Source organism: Oryzias latipes, chromosome 6 (assembly GCF_053564925.1).
Source record: "Oryzias latipes strain Hd-rR chromosome 6, Olatipes_Hd-rR_3.1".
NCBI classification, from domain to species: Eukaryota; Metazoa; Chordata; class Actinopteri; order Beloniformes; family Adrianichthyidae; genus Oryzias; species Oryzias latipes.
The window spans coordinates 3,017,885-3,036,873 of NC_136242.1; the positions used below are offsets into that span (position 1 = coordinate 3,017,885).

General features: G+C 37.0%; 1 long non-coding RNA gene across 1 annotated transcript; it reads left to right on the top strand.

Moving 5' to 3' along the window:
- The first annotated feature begins 2,611 nt into the window (after window positions 1-2,611).
- LOC144992524 (uncharacterized) lies at window positions 2,612-17,418 on the top strand. The gene is made up of 6 exons (XR_013656559.1): window positions 2,612-2,727; window positions 13,832-13,914; window positions 14,216-14,292; window positions 14,640-14,751; window positions 16,288-16,551; window positions 16,982-17,418. It is a non-coding gene; the product is annotated as an uncharacterized LOC144992524 (long non-coding RNA).
- Window positions 17,419-18,989: the final 1,571 nt, after the last annotated feature.

Consider the following 18,989-nt stretch of genomic DNA (forward strand, 5'->3'; position numbering starts at 1 on the left):
TTACTCGTGGGCCACAATTTGACAAAAGGGCCGAACCAGGAACTAGTGGGTGGAATGTTTTGGTAATCCAACTCAGAAGAAAAAGAAATAACAGAATCTCGACAAAAACATGCTTTAATTGTGATGGATTTTTTTAAATGTATTTTAAAACAGAACATTTTGGATTTTTTATTTCTAAACTGTCTTTTGGTTCTCGTAGCACAAATTGCACCAATGGGTTGATGTCCCTCAGGGAAGAACGCAAGTTAGAGAAATGCTGTGTTCATGTGGTGTTGGAATGACAGGAAAAAGGGACTATCTGGCTCAGACAGATGAGCGTTAGAAAAACAACAAATCTTCAGACATGACATGAATGCAGAATAACCTTCTGCACATAAACAAAGGTTAATGGATTTACAGAGAACCATCTATGGCAGGGGTGGGCAATTCCAGGTCTTGAGGGCCGGTGTGTTTGCATGATTTCCAGATAGTCTTGCCCTGCTCATGGCTGATTACCTGGTTCAGGTGTGTCCAGCCAATCAGAACATGCCAGAGCAAGGTATGTTGGAAAACATTGAAGAATGCGGCCCTCAGTGCCCACCTCTGATCTATGGAGAGACACCAAAATTACAGGGAGAATTAAACTTTTATAAGGATTCTCAATATAATGGATACCAGTCTGGTGGGCCAGATTAAATAGTTTTATGGGCTACATGTTTTATGGCCCCCAGCCCATGTATTGCCCCCCAGCAGAGACCAGCACTGTTTCAAATGCCGTCAAACACCCTGTAGGACAACGAGATAAATTATCTTCTCCAGTAAAAACTGTTAGAGTACTTTTCTCTTCCATTTAGTGTCTCAGTTTAATGTAGTTTTACTTTCCTTGCATTTTTTTCAATGTCTAATTATGGGGATAAACCCACTGCGTATTCCTTGAAAGTACTTATCCAGCTATGCCAATCCTGAATGGCTGGTACTGTAACTGCGACACTAGCGTCAGAGTAGCCAGTGCTACAAACACCTATTCTCTGAAAGACATATTGTTTTTCCTTTTGATAGCTATCTGAACTGTCTACAGATTGAGGCCACCTTACTTTGTTATTCCTGCCTCTGGTCAGACTTGGAGCATTGTTGTTTGGTTAGCACCCCCAGCTGTCCAAAGTGCGTGATAGTTGTAAAGCTAGAGCACGCTTTTAGTGTTAGCCTGCCGGCAAACATGCTTTCCTCCAGTTAAGATAATGGGAGGATGGACTCTCCTACACCTCACATTAGAGGTCATGTGACCTCTGGGGCTAAGCTCTGCCTTTGTAGCAACAAAATTTCAAGCAAGGACCCACACGCTCCAGTTGCCTTGGGCTGGAACACGCCTGACTCACAACTGAGGTTTGTGACATTGATTAACATTCTAAGCTAGTTTGTCTGGTGGAAATCCTTCCTTTGCTGCTGACGACCTCTTAATTTGCCTGTTTCTATAAACTTGAAATCTGTAGCCAGGCTGTACTTCCTGGTTATTGGTGGTTGCTTGTCTGGCGGAGTGAGACATAAAAACGGACGGAGGAAAGAGAACTTTCAGGTTCTTTGAGTAATCCTCTGAGTGAGCTGTCTCATCAGACAGTCCATCTTGCTTGATCAAAGCAAGAAGAAGCGCCCATCTTGAATGACATTGCATTGTAGCCAATAGACTATCATAAAAACAATTTAGGTTTGATTACACCCTTCCATTGGACCACAGGATGAAACTAATTACATTTCAGATGTCCTGATGTCAACCTGCATTCAATGTTAAATGAACTCCACTCCCTCCATGAAAGTAAATTCTTGTTTCATGTAAAGACCATTATAACAGGGGTGTGATGTTGTTTCATTGCTGACATTGTCAAAAACCTACACGTATCCATTGCAGTCTTTGCCTTTCACTTGAACATTCAGCCCTTCATCCTCTCCTTTCCTTACAGGGTGCATTGTTCATCAGAGAGCCAATTTTCTTTGCAGAGCTCAAGGTTTCATTTCAGCCTGAGGCTCTGGTGTGGCTGAAAGAGTGAGGGAAAGTCAAACACGTTACCCCGACCGCTTCTCTGTGTAATCATACTAAATGGCAGTCAGAGGTGAAAAATATGGAGTTAATTCAGTCTCAATAATCAGAAATGCACACAACCGGTTTTACAAATGCACACGCTCCGATTCACAAATGTCATTTTATGCAAACGTGAAAAATAAATTCGGAAATACACACCTTGTGTTTCACAAACACACAGATTGTGTTTCACAAATGCACACTAAATGTTTTACAAATGCACAATAAGTGTTTCTCACAAATGTGCACACTGTGTTTCACAAAAAACATTTTAGAAATTCACAATAAATGTATCAGAAATACACAGTAAGTGCTTCACAAACATGATTTTTAGGCACACATGTGATGTGAACTCACAGATCATTCGAACTGCAGACTGTGCATTCAAAATCCCGTTCTCGTTTGTGAATCTCCCCGTGTGTGTGAGAGATTTTTCTACGGTGAATATTGAGACTCATCTGACGGAGCGGGTCAACTAATGTCACCATTGGCTAGTGAATCTGTCAATCAAACTCATCGGCAAGGCAGGCGGGTTCGCTTTTAACCAATCGAATGGCCCCTTACACTCCTCACTTTCAAAGTGACGAGGGAGGGAGCTGTTCAGCACAGCAGTTGAAAGGACGCGGGCGGCAAACATGGCGGAGAGGTCTTCCGAACGGGATCAGTCTCAGCCCGTAAGTAATGCATTTATTTGATCATTCCCTCGTTGTACGTCCTGTAATGTTATTGAATACTAAGTTGAAGCGTTCTCCTTTGCCAAGTGACATGTGTGAATGCTTTATGAACACTGCAGCCGAGTCGTTTGCAGAGTACCCCCACCGCAAACTAGAAGGAGCTGCATTTCCAGAAGAAAATGCAGGGTTGAATGCTGTACTGCTGAATGAAAGCTGAATTAGCTGAAGAAATGGCTGAACTGTACTGGGAAAACCTTGAAAAGTTAAATGTGCAAAAGTCCTAGCAGGAATAAGATGAAAAAGTTGAACATTGTAATAGTAGAATGGCTGAAATAGGTCAAAGTTTGTAGAAGGAGTTAAGCATTAAAGCTGAAATTGTTGAAAAAATGGCTGAAGTGTTAAAAATTTGAAGAAGTTGCTAAAATGGCTAAAAGTGCTAGCATTGGAATCAGCATCATCAACTGACTCCAAAAAACACGTTGTTTGAGAGTATTATATTGGTAAAAGCTACATGTTCTAAGTTGATAGAAAATCCACTCTTTTCAAAATGGCGGCTTTTCTATTGATTTTATCTCCATAGCAACCATTTTATGTTTGGGTCGCCTGGAGATGAGGAACAAATCAACGTCGGTTTCAGATGAATCGGAAAAAGTAAATTTTTGGACGTCCTTAGCAACGAGCTTTGTTTGCTAACCACGCCCACATTCCTTATATGTCCAAATCCAGTGAATTTCAATATGTTCAGTTCCAGCCATGGATGAAGTTTATTGCAACATTTGCTTCAGATTTTGTCAAAAAATGCCCACCAAACAGTAGGTTGTGTTGCCATCCCATAATAATTTCAAAACGTATGTTGAAGTCCAAAGCCTTGCGAGCATTTCAATGTTTGATCGGTGCCTCTAGCTGAAAGCATGTTAAAGTTATAATGCTTGAAAGCAACAAAGGTTTTCAAGGATTCTCCATGTATTTAAATGAAGCAAAAATCTTGGAAAATCCTGGAAAATCTTGGAATATCTTGAAAAGTTCAAAGACTTGAAAGACTAAAAGTCGTAGCTGAAAGGAATAAGCTGAAAGGGTTGAACATTGTAATAGTAGAAGGATTAAAATACGTGAAAGTTTGAAGAAGTTTAAAATTGCCTCACATTTTGGCACAAAATGGCCGCCAAACTGTAGGTGGTGTTGCCATCCCATAATAATTTTGAACCTTATGTTGAAGTCCAAAACCTTGTGAACATTTCAATATTTGAACGGTGTCTCTAGCCAAAAGAATGTTAAAGTTACAATTGTTTAAAGAAGCAAAGGTGTGGCCAATGGAGCAAAAACATTGGAAAATCTGGGAATATCCGGGAATATCTGGAAAAGTTCAAAGATTTGAAGGACCAAAATGTCATAGCTAGAATAAGATGAAAGAGCTGAACATTTTCATAGTCGAACGGTTAAAATAGGTGAAAAATTGTAGAAGGAGTTTAACTGTTAACTTCTGTACGAAAAATTCTCCATGTATTTCAATGGAGCAAAAATTCCCGGAAAACCTGGAATATCTTAAAAAGTAAAAGGATTTGAAAAACCAAAAGTCATAGCAGAAATAAGATGAAAGAGCTGAACATTTTAAAAGTTGAATGGTTAAAATCGGTTAAAAATTGTAGAAGGAGTTAAACGCCAAAAAACGGCGGAAGATACTATAAGATACGATAATAATAAACTAGAAGGAGCTGCATTTCCAGAAGAAAATGCAGGGTTGAATGCTGTATTGCTGAATGAAAGCAGAAATATGATGAAAAAGCTGAACATTGTAAAAGTAGAATGTCTAAAATAGGTCAAACATTGTAGAAGGAGTTAAGCATGAAAGCTAAAAAATTGTTGAAAAAATGGCTGAAATGTCCTGGAAAATCCTGGAATATTTTGAAAAATTAAAGGACCAAAAGTCAAAGGTGAACATTGTAAAAGTAGAATGACCAAAACAGGTCAAAATTTGTAGACGGAGTTAAGCATGAAAGCTGAAATTGTTGAAAAAATGGATGTACTGTTGAAAATTTGAAGATGATGCTAAAATGGCTAAAAGTGCTAGCATCAGCATCATCAACTGACTCAAAAAACCACATTGTTTAAGAGTGTCATGTTGGTAAAAGCTACATGTTCTAAGTTGACAGAAAATCCACTTTTTTCAAAATGGCGGCTTTTTTATTAATTTTATCTCCATAGCAACAATTTTACGTTTGGGTCGGCATGGGATGACGAACAAATCGACGTCAGTTTCAGACAAATCGGAAAAAGTAAACCTTTGGACGTCCTTAGCAACGAAGTTTGTTGGCTAACCACGCCCACATTCCTTATATGTCCAGATCCAGTGAAGTTCAATCTGTTCAGTTCCAGCCATGGATTAAGTTTATTGCAATATTTGCTTCAGATTTTGTCATAAAAAGGCCACCAACATTAGGTTGTGTCGACATCCCATAATGATTTCTAAACGTATATCATTTTAATGTTTGAACGGTGTCTTTGGCTACAAGTATGTTAAAGTTATATTCTTTTAAAGAAACAAAGGCTTCAGATTTGACAAACACAATATGGCTACCAAACACTCTCCATCCCACAATGACTTCAAACCTTGATGTTATAATCCAAAGCACCAATCATTTGATAGTAAAAGTAGAGTCACGTCCTGCAGCAGGAGACATTCTGGCAAATGCAGAGCCTCAAGATCAATTCTCTCAAATATGCATGTGCCATTAGTCTTTGCACACACATCCATGTATAATGGAGAGATAAATTGATCATCAGCTACCTAGCCGAATGATACAGCATTATATTTTCATTAAACCACTAACTTATGTGGTGCAAAAACATGATAGTGACTTCTCGTAACAGCCACCTAACTCATGGTTTGGGAATCAACACTTTCCCATGAGCCTTCACTTTTGAAAAGTCGCAGGATTTGAAGGACCAAAAGTGGTGGTAAAAAAAATTTTGGAGGTAAAAAACTTGTAAAAGGAGTTAAACAAGGCATGACATTATTGAAAAAATGGCTGAATTAATGAAAATTTGAAGATTTGAAGGAAAGGAATGAGCTGAACTGTTTCATACAATGGTTAAAGTAAGTAAAAACCTGTAAAAGAAGTTTAGCACAAGGATTCTCTATGTATTTTAATGGAGCAAAAAATCCTGGAAAATCCTGGAATATCTTAAAAAGTTCAATGATTTGAATGACCAAAAGTAATAACTGTAATAAGTTGAAAGAGTTGAACATTTTAAAAGTAAAATGGTAAAAAATTTTGAAGCGTCCGAACCGGGTGTCGAACCGGGCGCCTCGTGCATCATAACTTCCCAATGCATTTTAATAGGGCAAAAATTCCCGGAAAAACTGGAATATCTTAAAAAGTACAAGGATTAGAAGTACCAAAAGTCATAGCAATAATAAGCTGAAAAAGCTGAACATTTTAAAAGTTGAATGGTAAAAATCGGTTAAAAATTGTAGAAGTAGTTAAGTGTCAAAAAACGGCGGAAGATAGTATAAATAATAATAACTAGAAGGAGCTGCATTTCCAGAAGAAAATGCAGGGTTGAATGCTGTACTGCTGAATGAAAGCTGAATTAGCTGAAGAAATGGCTCAACTGTACTGGAAGAACCATGAAAAGTTAAAGGTGCAAAAGTCCTAGCAGGAATAAGCTGAAAAAGTTGAACATTGTAATAGTAGAATGGCTGAAATAGGTCAAAATTTGTAGGACTTAAGCATGAAAGCTGAAATTGTTGAAAAAATGGCTGAATTGTTGAAAATTTGAAGATGTTGCTAAAATGGCTAAAAGTACTAGCACTGGAATCAGCATCATCAACTGACTCCAAAAAACACATTGTTTGAGAGTATCATATTAGTAAAAGCTACATGTTCTAAGTTGATAGAAAATCCACTCTTTTCAAAATGGCGGCTTTTCTATTGATTTTATCTCCATAGCAACCATTTTATGTTTGGGTCGCCTGGAGATGAGGAACAAATCAATGTCGGTTTCAGATGAATCGGAAAAAGTAAATTTTTGGACGTCCTTAGCAACGAGCTTTGTTTGCTAACCACGCCCACATTCCTTATATGTCCAGTTCCAGTGAATTTCAATATGTTCAGTTCCAGCCATGGATGAAGTTTATTGCAACATTTGCTTCAGATTTTGTCAAAAAATGCCCACCAAACAGTAGGTTGTGTTGCCATCCCATAATAATTTCAAAACGTATGTCGAAGTCCAAAGCCTTGTGAGCATTTCAATGTTTGAACGGTGCCTCTAGCTGAAAGCATGTTAAAGTTATAATGCTTGAAAGCAACAAAGGTTTTCAAGGATTCATCATGTATTTAAATGAAGCAAAAATCTTGGAAAATCCTGGAAAATCTTGGAATATCTTGAAAAGTTCAAAGATTTGAAAGACTAAAAGTCGTAGCTGAAAGGAATAAGATGAAAGGGTTGAACATTGTAATAGTAGAAGGATTAAAATACGTGAAAGTTTGAAGAAGTTTAAAATTGCCTCACATTTTGGCACAAAATGGCCGCCAAACTGTAGGTGGTGTTGCCATCCCATAATACTTTTGAACCTTATGTTGAAGTCCAAAACCTTGTGAACATTTCAATATTTGAACGGTGTCTCTAGCCAAAAGAATGTTAAAGTTACAATTGTTTAAAGAAGCAAAGGTGTGGCCAATGGAGCAAAAAGATTGGAAAATCTGGGAATATCCGGGAATATCTGGAAAAGTTCAAAGATTTGAAGGACCAAAAGTCATAGCTGAAAGGAATAAGATGAAAGGGTTGAACATTGTAATAGTAGAATGGTAAAAATAGGTGAAAGTTTGAAGAAGTTTAAAATTGCCTCACATTTTGGCACAAAATGGCCGCCAAACTGTAGGTGGTGTTGCCATCCCATAATAATTTTGAACCTTATGTTGAAGTCCAAAACCTTGTGAACATTTCAATATTTGAACGGTGTCTCTAGCCAAAAGAATGTTAAAGTTACAATTGTTTAAAAAAGCAAAGGTGTGGCCAATGGAGCAAAAACATTGGAAAATCTGGGAATATCCGGGAATATCTGGAAAAGTTCTAAGATTTGAAGGACCAAAAGTCATAGCTGAAAGGAATAAGATGAAAGGGTTGAACATTGTAATAGTAGAATGGTAAAAATACGTGAAAGTTTGAAGAAGTTTAAAATTGCCTCACATTTTGGCACAAAATGGCCGCCAAACTGTAGGTGGTGTTGCCATCCCATAATAATTTTTAAACCTTATGTTGAAGTCCAAAACCTTGTGAACATTTCAATATTTGAACGGTGTCTCTAGCCAAAAGAATGTTAAAGTTACAATTGTTTAAATAAGCAAAGGTGTGGCCAATGGAGCAAAAAGATTGGAAAATCTGGGAATATCCGGGAATATCTGGAAAAGTTCAAGGATTTGAAGGACCAAAAGTCATAGCTGAAAGGAATAAGATGAAAGGGTTGAACATTGTAATAGTAGAATGGTAAAAATAGGTGAAAGTTTGAAGAAGTTTAAAATTGCCTCACATTTTGGCACAAAATGGCCGCCAAAGTGTAGGTGGTGTTGCCATCCCATAATAATTTTGAGCCTTATGTTGAGGTCCAAAACCTTGTGAACATTTCAATATTTGAACGGTGTCTCTAGCCAAAAGAATGTTAAAGTTACAATTGTTTAAAGAAGCAAAGGTGTGGCCAATGGAGCAAAAAGATTGGAAAATCTGGGAATATCCGGGAATATCTGGAAAAGTTCAAAGATTTGAAGGACCAAAATGTCATAGCTAGAATAAGATGAAAGAGCTGAACATTTTCATAGTCGAACGGTTAAAATAGGTGAAAAATTGTAGAAGGAGTTTAACTGTGAACTTCTGAACAAAAAATTCTCCATGTATTTCAATGGAGCAAAAATTCCCGGAAAACCTGGAATATCTTAAAAAGTAAAAGGATTTGAAAAACCAAAAGTCATAGCAGAAATAAGATGAAAGAGATGAACATTTTAAAAGTAGAATGGTTAAAATAGGTTAAAAATTGTAGAAGTAGTTAAACGCCAAAAAACGGCGGAAGATACTATAAAAATAAACTAGAAGGAGCTGCATTTCCAGAAGAAAATGCAGGGTTGAATGCTGTACTGCTGAATGAAAGCTGAATTTGCTGAAGAAATGGCTGAACAGAGCTGAAAGAGCTCAACATTTTAAAAGTAGAATGGTTAAAGTAGGTAAAAAACTGTGAAAGAAGTTAAAAAAAAAGATTTCCTATGTATTTTAATGAAGCAAAAATCCTGGGAAATCCTGGAATATCTTTAAAAGTTAAAAGATTTGAAAAAAAGTCATAGCAGGAATAAGCTGAAAAAGTTGAACATTGTAATAGTAGAATGGCTATAATAAGTCAAAAAATGTAGGAGTTAAGCACGAAAGCTTAAGTTGATGAAAAAATGGCTGAACTGTTGAAAATTTGAAGATGTTGCTAAAATTGTTAAAAGTGCTAGCATTGGAATCAGCATCATCAACTGACTAAAAAAAAAACATTGTTTGAGAGTATCATATTGGTAAAAGCTACATGTTCTAAGTTGACAGAAAATCCACTTTTTTCAAAATGGCGGCTTTTCTATTAATTTTATCTCCATAGCAACCATTTTACGTTTGGGTCGGCATGGGATGACGAACAAATCGACGTCAGTTTCAGACAAATCGGAAAAAGTAAACCTTTGGACGTCCTTAGCAACGAGCTTTGTTGGCTAACCACGCCCACATTCCTTATATGTCCAGATCCAGTGAATTTCAATATGTTCAGTTCCAGCCATGGATGAAGTTTATTGCAACCTTTGCTTCAGATTTTGTCAAAAAATGCCCACCAAACAGTAGGTTGTGTTGCCATCCCATAATAATTTCAAAACGTATGTTGAAGTCCAAAGCCTTGTGAGCATTTCAATGTTTGAACGGTGCCTCTAGTTGAAAGCATTTTAAAGTTATAATGCTTGAAAGCAACAAAGGTTTTCAAGGATTCTCCATGTATTTAAATGAAACAAAAATCTTGGAAAATCCTGGAAAATCTTGGAATATCTTGAAAAGTTAAAAGACTTGAAAGACTAAAAGTCGTAGCTGAAAGGAATAAGCTGAAAGGGTTGAACATTGTAATAGTAAAATGATTAAAATACGTGAAAGTTTGAAGAAGTTTAAAATTGCCTCACATTTTGGCACATAATGGCCGCCAAACTGTAGGTGGTGTTGCCATCCCATAATAATTTTGAACTTTATGTTGAAGTCCAAAACCTTGTGAACATTTCAATATTTGAACGGTGTCTCTAGCCAAAAGAATGTTAAAGTTACAATTGTTTAAAGAAGCAAAGGTGTGGCCAATGGAGCAAAAACATTGGAAAATCTGGGAATATCCGGGAATATCTGGAAAAGTTCAAAGATTTGAAGGACCAAAAGTCATAGCTGAAAGGAATAAGATGAAAGGGTTGAAAATTGTAATAGTAGAATGGTAAAAATAGGTGAAAGTTTGAAGAAGTTTAAAATTGCCTCACATTTTGGCACAAAATGGCCGCCAAACTGTAGGTGGTGTTGCCATCCCATAATAATTTTGAACCTTATGTTGAAGTCCAAAACCTTGTGAACATTTCAATATTTGAACGGTGTCTCTAGCCAAAAGAATGTTAAAGTTACAATTGTTTAAAGAAGAAAAGGTGTGGCCAATGGAGCAAAAACATTGGAAAATCTGGGAATATCCGGGAATATCTGGAAAAGTTCAAAGATTTGAAGGACCAAAAGTCATAGCTGAAAGGAATAAGATGAAAGGGTTGAACATTGTAAAAGTAGAATGGTAAAAATAGGTGAAAGTTTGAAGAAGTTTAAAATTGCCTCACATTTTGGCACAAAATGGCCGCCAAACTGTAGGTGGTGTTGCCATCCCATAATAATTTTGAACCTTATGTTGAAGTCCAAACCCTTGTGAACATTTCAATATTTGAACGGTGTCTCTAGCCAAAAGAATGTTAAAGTTACAATTGTTTAAAGAAGCAAAGGTGTGGCCAATGGAGCAAAAACATTGGAAAATCTGGGAATATTCAGGAATATCTGGAAAAGTTCAAAGATTTGAAGGACCAAAATGTCATAGCTAGAATAAGATGAAAGAGCTGAACATTTTCATAGTCTAACGGTTAAAATAGGTGAAAAATTGTAGAAGGAGTTTAACTGTGAACTTCTGTACGAAAAATTCTCCATGTATTTCAATGGAGCAAAAATTCCCGGAAAACCTGGAATATCTTAAAAAGTAAAAGGATTTGAAAAACCAAAAGTCATAGCAGAAATAAGATGAAAGAGCTGAACATTTTAAAAGTTGAATGGTTAAAATCGGTTAAAAATTGTAGAAGGAGTTAAACGCCAAAAAACGGCGGAAGATACTATAATAAACTAGAAGGAGCTGCATTTCCAGAAGAAAATGCAGGGTTGAATGCTGTACTGCTGAATGAAAGCTGAATTTGCTGAAGAAATGGCTGAACAGAGCTGAAAGAGCTCAACATTTTAAAAGTAGAATGGTTAAAGTAGGTAAAAAACTGTGAAAGAAGTTAAAAAAAAGATTTCCTATGTATTTTAATGAAGCAAAAATCCTGGGAAATCCCGGAATATCTTTAAAAGTTAAAAGATTTAAAAAAAAATCATAGCAGGAAAAAGTTGAAAAAGTTGAACATTGTAATAGTAGAATGGCTAAAATAGGTCAAAAAATGTAGAAGGAGTTAAGCATGAAAGCTTAAGTTGATACAAAAATGACTGGACTGTTGAAAATTTGAAGATGTTGCTAAAATGGTTAAAAGTGCTAGCATTGGAATCAGCATCATCAACTGACTCAAAAAAACACGTTGTTTGAGAGTATCATATTGTTAAAAGCTACATGTTCTAAGTTGACAGAAAATCCACTTTTTCCAAAATGGCGGCTTTCCTATTGATTTTATCTCCATAGCAACCATTTTATGTTTCGGTCGCCTGGGGATGACGAACAAATCGACGTCAGTTTCAGACAAATCGGAAAAAGTAAACCTTTGGATGTCCTTAGCAACGAAGTTTGATTGCTAACCACGCCCACATTCCTTATATGTCCAGATCCAGTGAATTTCAATATGTTCAGTTCCAGCCATGGATTAAGTTCTTTGCAATGTTTGCTTCAGATTTTGTCAAAAAATGCCCACCAAACAGTAGGTTGTGTTGCCATCCCATAATAATTTCAAAACGTATGTTGAAGTCCAAAGCCTTGTGAGCATTTCAATGTTTGAACGGTGCCTCTAGCTGAAAGCTTGTTAAAGTTATAATGCTTGAAAGCAACAAAGGTTTTCAAGGATTCTCCATGTATTTAAATGAAGCAAAAATCTTGGAAAATCCTGGAAAATCTTGGAATATCTTGAAAAGTTCAAAGATTTGAAAGACTAAAAGTCGTAGCTGAAAGGAATAAGCTGAAAGGGTTGAACATTGTAATAGTAGAAGGATTAAAATACGTGAAAGTTTGAAGAAGTTTAAAATTGCCTCACATTTTGGCACAAAATGGCCGCCAAACTGTAGGTGGTGTTGCCATCCCATAATAATTTCAAAACGTATGTTGAAGTCCAAAACCTTGTGAACATTTCAATATTTGAACGGTGTCTCTAGCCAAAAGAATGTTAAAGTTACAATTGTTTAAAGAAGCAAAGGTGTGGCCAATGGAGCAAAAAGATTGGAAAATCCAGGAATATCCGGGAATAAATGGAAAAGTTCAGGGATTTGAAGGACCAAAATGTCATAGCTAGAATAAGATGAAAGAGCTGAACATTTTCATAGTCGAACGGTTAAAATAGGTGAAAAATTGTAGAAGGAGTTTAACTGTGAACTTCTGAACGAAAAATTCTCCATGTATTTCAATGGAGCAAAAATTCCCGGAAAACCTGGAATATCTTAAAAAGTAAAAGGATTTGAAAAACCAAAAGTCATAGCAGAAATAACATGAAAGAGATGAACATTTTAAAAGTTGAACGGTAAAAATCAGTTAAAAATTGTAGAAGGAGTTAAGTGCCGAAAAACGGCGGAAGATACTATAATAAATAAAGAGAAACAGAAAAACAAAGGGTTGAATGCTTTACAGCATTCAACCAATAAAGAGAAACAGAAAAACAAAGGGTTGAATGCTTTACAGCATTCAACCAATAAAGAGAAACAGGAAAACAAAGGGTTGAATGCTTTACAGCATTCAACCAATAAAGAGAAACAGGAAAACAAAGGGTTGAATGCTTTACAGCATTCAACCAATTAGCTTAGCTTTGTTTTGCTTAGCCTGTGCAAGTTGTGAGTGAAGTTCAAGCCGGTGTCGGTTCAAGCTAGCGTCTATAGCCAATGATCTGTAGGTTCTTAACATGATTCATAAGGAACTAAGGGGAAAAGCATGCCGGATTTACAGCAGCAAAGAAAGTTTAATAAAAAGTATTGATTTGGAGACGGCGATTTGTTTAAACACTGATGCTATGCTATGCTAACTAGCTAGTTGTTCCGTGTGCTGCCTTATGTAAACGCGATCCGGGTTAAAGTTAGACACAGCATTTTCACAACCCAGACTTTAAGACGGGGTGGATATGTGCAACAAAGTTAATTCATATGACATTCATGAAAACGGCATTTTTTAAATATAACAGACATGAATCCACTGTTGAATGAAAGAAGCCTCATTAAGTTTCTAACGTTAGAACCCGTATTAATTGTGATGACCAGCCCTGTGAGATTGTGTCAGAGTGACAGCCACTAAAATCCCCGTATCTTTACTTCCAATGACGTAATGACAAGAATCCCAAACATTATGTTTTTAGGCTGTTTTGTAGTCGATAAGTAGTCACAGAAAGGGTGGATGGGAGAAATCAGCTGTCAACAGTGATTAGAGTAGAAGTTACTGTAAGTATTACACACAGGCTTCCTGTGATCAGTGTCTTGTCTCTGATTTTTTAAAGGTGTTCTTTACTACAAGCTCAAGTAATCATAGCAAGAGTGTTTTAAAAAAATTCCCCTTTCATATATTTGAAAATTATGTAATTTAAGATCAGACAGCTAAATGATCTAATCCATGTTTGTTGTGTTTTTATTTATTCTCTAGGAATTACTGAAGCGTGACAGCGTGACAATCTTTTGTTCCTCGTGCCATCAGGCAATACAACTCTCTGGCAGGGCATCTTACAAGTAATTTCTTTTAATTTTACCCACTGATTTTCCAATTATTTACCTTTTTTTATCAATCTTTTTATTTTGTGATATTTCTATTTGTAATGCATGTGTGTTTATGTGTTTTTTTAAGATGGCCATTTAAAAACATTTTCCTCAGGGATTATTAAATAGCCTTCTATTCTATTCTATTTCATATTTTATCATCCTATTGTATTACTGTTTTACCTGTCAATTGGGAATTTAGCATTTTTGCCGCCGTAAACATCTGTCAGTTGAAAATATTTGTACTTGTATTCCATGTATCCTGTACCTGAAGATAGCAGAGAACAACTGTGCAGACACCCACTTGGCCTTCTTCAGTGACGCTGTGAACGTTTATGGCTTTCCTCTGAGGTATTCATGTCATTCATAAAGAAATATTTTATTCACATATCAGGCAGTATAAGTACTTGGTTATTTGTACAAAAATAAAATTACTTTTTTTAGACTCCTCTCCATAAACAAAGGCAACTCTAAAACTCTTTCCCCTCATGAATAACATTTTACCCCCCCTTAACAGTCTCTCTCACCTCATTTTTTCCCCCAGTGATACATGTAACCCACTCCTGCCATTTTTTTAACCTAGAAATTCTACTTATTGGCAACATGCATAAAAACATTACATTTTAAACTGATGTGTACCGTATTGGCGATGCATTTGTAATTATGTGTTTGAGACATGATTTTCATGTTATTGTCAGGGTGAGAGGAGATCACGGAGGAGAAAATGTGGGCATAGCCGAGTTAATGCTCACAGTACGTACAACTGACACAAACGGCTTCATTGTGGGAAAAGTGTACACACAATCAACGGTGAGTTGAACCTAGTTTTAGAAGCTTTAATATATACACAGGGCTCCAGACTGCGTCCATTTGGTCGCATTTTGCGACCAAACTTTGAGAGTTTGCGACTGAATTTTACACCCATGTGCTACCAGTAAATTTGCCTCCCCCACCCTCCGTATTTTTTATACATTAAACATGAAAGGAGCACGTCAATGATCGATGAAATGAGAGATGAAATCATCAATGAGACGCGAGCGCACACGCACGCAGGCAGACACACACACTCGCGCGAATACTCATGAGACTGGAGCACACGCGAGCACACACTCGCGTTTCATTGAGTGATGCCTGAGGCGGCCAATGCATCTGAGAAGAATAGGGAAAGTCACTGCAAGTGGCTAAAATATGTGGAGGGGCGGGGCCTAGAGATAATCGAGCGCGCGTAAACATCCGTGGGAAGGAAACGGAGACAAATATCATCACAACCTGATATGTGCGTCTGAGCTATGAGCAAGCGAACTATTGATTCGTTCTTCCGACCTGCAGCTAGTGTACCAGTGACAGAGTGTACAGCAGGGGTCTCAAACTCGCATGAAGTCGAAGCTGCAGCGAGACTGAAAGAGACCAGGAATTAGTAGTTGTCCTTAACATTCAATTTCGTTTTAATATGCCTCTCCCCCAAAGTATGAGCTGTGATATTACATCTTTTATAATTATTTTAATGTTTTGTAATGGATGTAGCCTTTTTTTAATCAGTTGGTATTTTAAATTATTTTAATTGATCAGTGAACTACAAAAACCCCATCAGGACGCATGTCCCATAATGCATTGTTTTGTAGTCTGTAGGGCAGCTTTTAGTCAGTTCAATACTAAATTTCCAGCTGCGTTCGCTCTGATTGGTGTCTTGCTCTCACCCCTTTCTCGGGATATTTTTGTTTTGATTGACAGGTGATGTTGGAGCAAAAACAAAAATATACGTCACACACCAGGTGATCTGTGCAGTGTTGCGTCCATCTGGGTGATCTCAAACACGCTTATTGTGCATCTTGGCTGAACCTATTTGGTGTCACCAACATGAATTTCCATCCTCTAATATTTACATACATTTAAGTATTGTTTGAAACTGTGAAATTACGAAAGGTTACTACGGTAATCACTGGTTACTAAAAACTTTTTTTATTCTAAATGTATGGTATTTTTTTTACTATTTTTACTTAGTTGTACTGTCGTGACAGCGATGGTGCTGTCAGTTTACCTTCATGTTGCATCTTCAAAAGTGCAGAATAAAATATGACACTGAATTAGAAACAGCACATTGTAATTTCTGCATCTATTATTAAAGTATTTATTTGTAATACAGTGGAAATTAGTAGATTTGGTTAGAATGTTGATTTACGGTATGCGCCCCTAAATTTTCTGGTTGTGCCCCTAAAATTTTCAGTTAGGGGCCACTATGCTCCTAGTGAAAAAAGTTAGTCTGGAGCTCTGATACATAAAAGTGAATGATGTATTAAAAATAAATCTGACAATATAATATTTCTTTTTGCTTTTTTCCAAATACAGGATTGAGCTCCTCTGGTGTGATGTCTTCATGACTGTTACTGGTTTATATTACAACATCCTGCTCTCTCCTGAGGACCAAGACTTGCTCAATATCAGTAACATCACGTATTCTGCTGCCATTACATTTTTCTACCACGCATTCAGGCCAGTTTGGATGTCTTTAGTGACGCGTGGGACAGCCATCCAATCAGGACGGAGCAAAGCATGACACCAAATCAGCTGTGGCAGTTGGGCTTGACCCAGAACCCTGTTTCTGATCCCCGGGTAAATGCTTTATTTAATCTCACTGTACTGGACAACTGATTTGTGTGCAGTTTGACTAAAGTGGAAAGTATCAAGAAGAGTATCATGAAATCATAATGACTACAGTGAATTTTCATCGAAAATGAATGAAAAGGATTATTGTTGTGTGGTGCAAACAATTTCCCTAAATTGTTTGTTTGTAGGAAGAATAGCACATCTGCAAGTTCAAAATGCATCACAATGCATGGCCTTATGAGCCATCAGATGTACTAATGTCACTACTTTGTTAAGGTTCACTTATTTGCAAATTATAAACAGTTATGGAGATATGAGGTCTGCCTGCAAGCAACAATATAAGTTATTATTAGTCGGTCACTGTTCCTACATAATCTAAAACACAAAAAAACAGTGCTGTTCATAAACAGTATCTTTTTTTTTTTTTTTTTGTCAGGGTATGCTGGTTCCAGAGATTGAATGGGAGGAGAGTGGATCCATGACTGAACCTCATCCTGGGATCAATGTCCCGGTATTGGACAGTCCCCTTTTGGGTCCACAAATGTTGGAACTGCAAGACGACATCAATCCATTGTGGAATTCAGACCGTTTGGGAGTGGACCTACATCTTTACTGTCCAGTGTGTTTAGAACTAAATTTAGGCGACACAATTTCATACAGAAGAAGAGAGACTGAGGGGAGTAAGACAGAGTTCAAATCAATACTGCTGTATTGTTCAAGGGACTTCATTGTATGTAAGGAAGTTATGAAAATTAGTTCCAGTTTAAATAAAATTCAAATCAGTAGAGATCCCACATTTGCTTAAATTTTGATGTTTTAATCTGTCCATGTTTTCACTGAATTTTACTCTGCAATAAAGGGTGAATGTTTGCACTTTGTTGTTCTATGACCATCTTTTGTTGTGTAGTATTTAACCAGCTATAAAACCCAGAGATATGAGGATCTTTTTTGCAAGGGTGACCTGGCCAAGAGGTGTATATGTATATGGTTACAATATAAAATCAATGACATTTGAGTTATTAAAAAAATAAAATTAAGGTCAAGCAAAGTGACTTCGGGCTGTATTGGGTATCTGTGATTGACAGTGAGATGAATTTGAGGTAATGTAGTCCCACTGCGTGGTACGGAGCAAAGTGATGCCAGTTTCTCCACAAAACCTGTGGAAGTTGAAGATTTTTCTCCTCCACCTTCATATGATCAAAACCGTGTCTGAGTGTTGAAATGACGCTAGCATGAAAGCTAAGAGAATAACGTACAAACAATCCCGAGTGAAACATTCATTTTAAATCTCATGACCAGTACAGAGTTCGATGGATTCAATGTCAACTGCATTCAACCACTGTTGCCTTGCTTCCAGGTCCACTGAAAAGTTGCACAAGCCAGTAATTTTTGACAACCGAAGGCAATAAATCGACAAGCCATGCTAAGGCTAACACGCTAACGACCGACTAGTCCAGAATCAAAAAAGGGCGGGGCTTTTGCCACCCGCAGAAAGCGTAGAGAAAGTGTAAGGGGCCATTCGATTGGTTAAAAGCGAACCCGCCTGCCTTGCCGATGAGTTTGATTGACAGATTCACTAGCCAATGGTGACATTAGTTGACCCGCTCCGTCAGATGAGTCTCAATATTCACCGTAGAAAAATCTCTCACACACACGGGGAGATTCACAAACGAGAACGGGATTTTGAATGCACAGTCTGCAGTTCGAATGATCTGTGAGTTCACATCACATGTGTACCTAAAAATCATGTTTGTGAAGCACTTACTGTGCATTTCTGATACATTTATTGTGAATTTCTAAAATGTTTTTTGTGAAACACAGTGTGCACATTTGTGAGAAACACTTATTGTGCATTTGTAAAACATTTAGTGTGCATTTGTGAAACACAATCTGTGTGTTTGTGAAACACAGGGTGTGTATTTCCGAATTTATTTTTCACGTTTGCATAAAATGACATTTGTGAATCGGAGCGTGTGCATTTGTAAAACCGGTTGTGTGCATTTCTGATTATTGAGACTGAATTAACTCCATAGAAAAAGCATTGCCTAATTTCACACTCTGCCAAGAGTTCTCAGTGTCCCACAGCTAATTTGCATAGATTTGTAACTTTCCAAAGCTATTCTTGGCCAAAATCCCTTGAAATTTGCATGAGGGCATTCAGTAAAGAAGACAAAATGGTTAGCTTGGATCTTTTATCCACTGACTTATACTGCAAGGCTTAGATCAGTAATGTCTTATTTTATATTTGAAATGATTCCTCAAAATAAGTTTCATTCAAAATTCAATCTGTGATCAAAAGTTTTGTTGATACTAATTATCATATCAAAAAAATTCTATATCTGCATACAGATCCCATCTATTACACTAATCGGACACAATTATCCCTCATTGTGTTTCGTGCAGGAAATGGAGAAACAACTCTGAGCTGGAAACTAAACTAATTA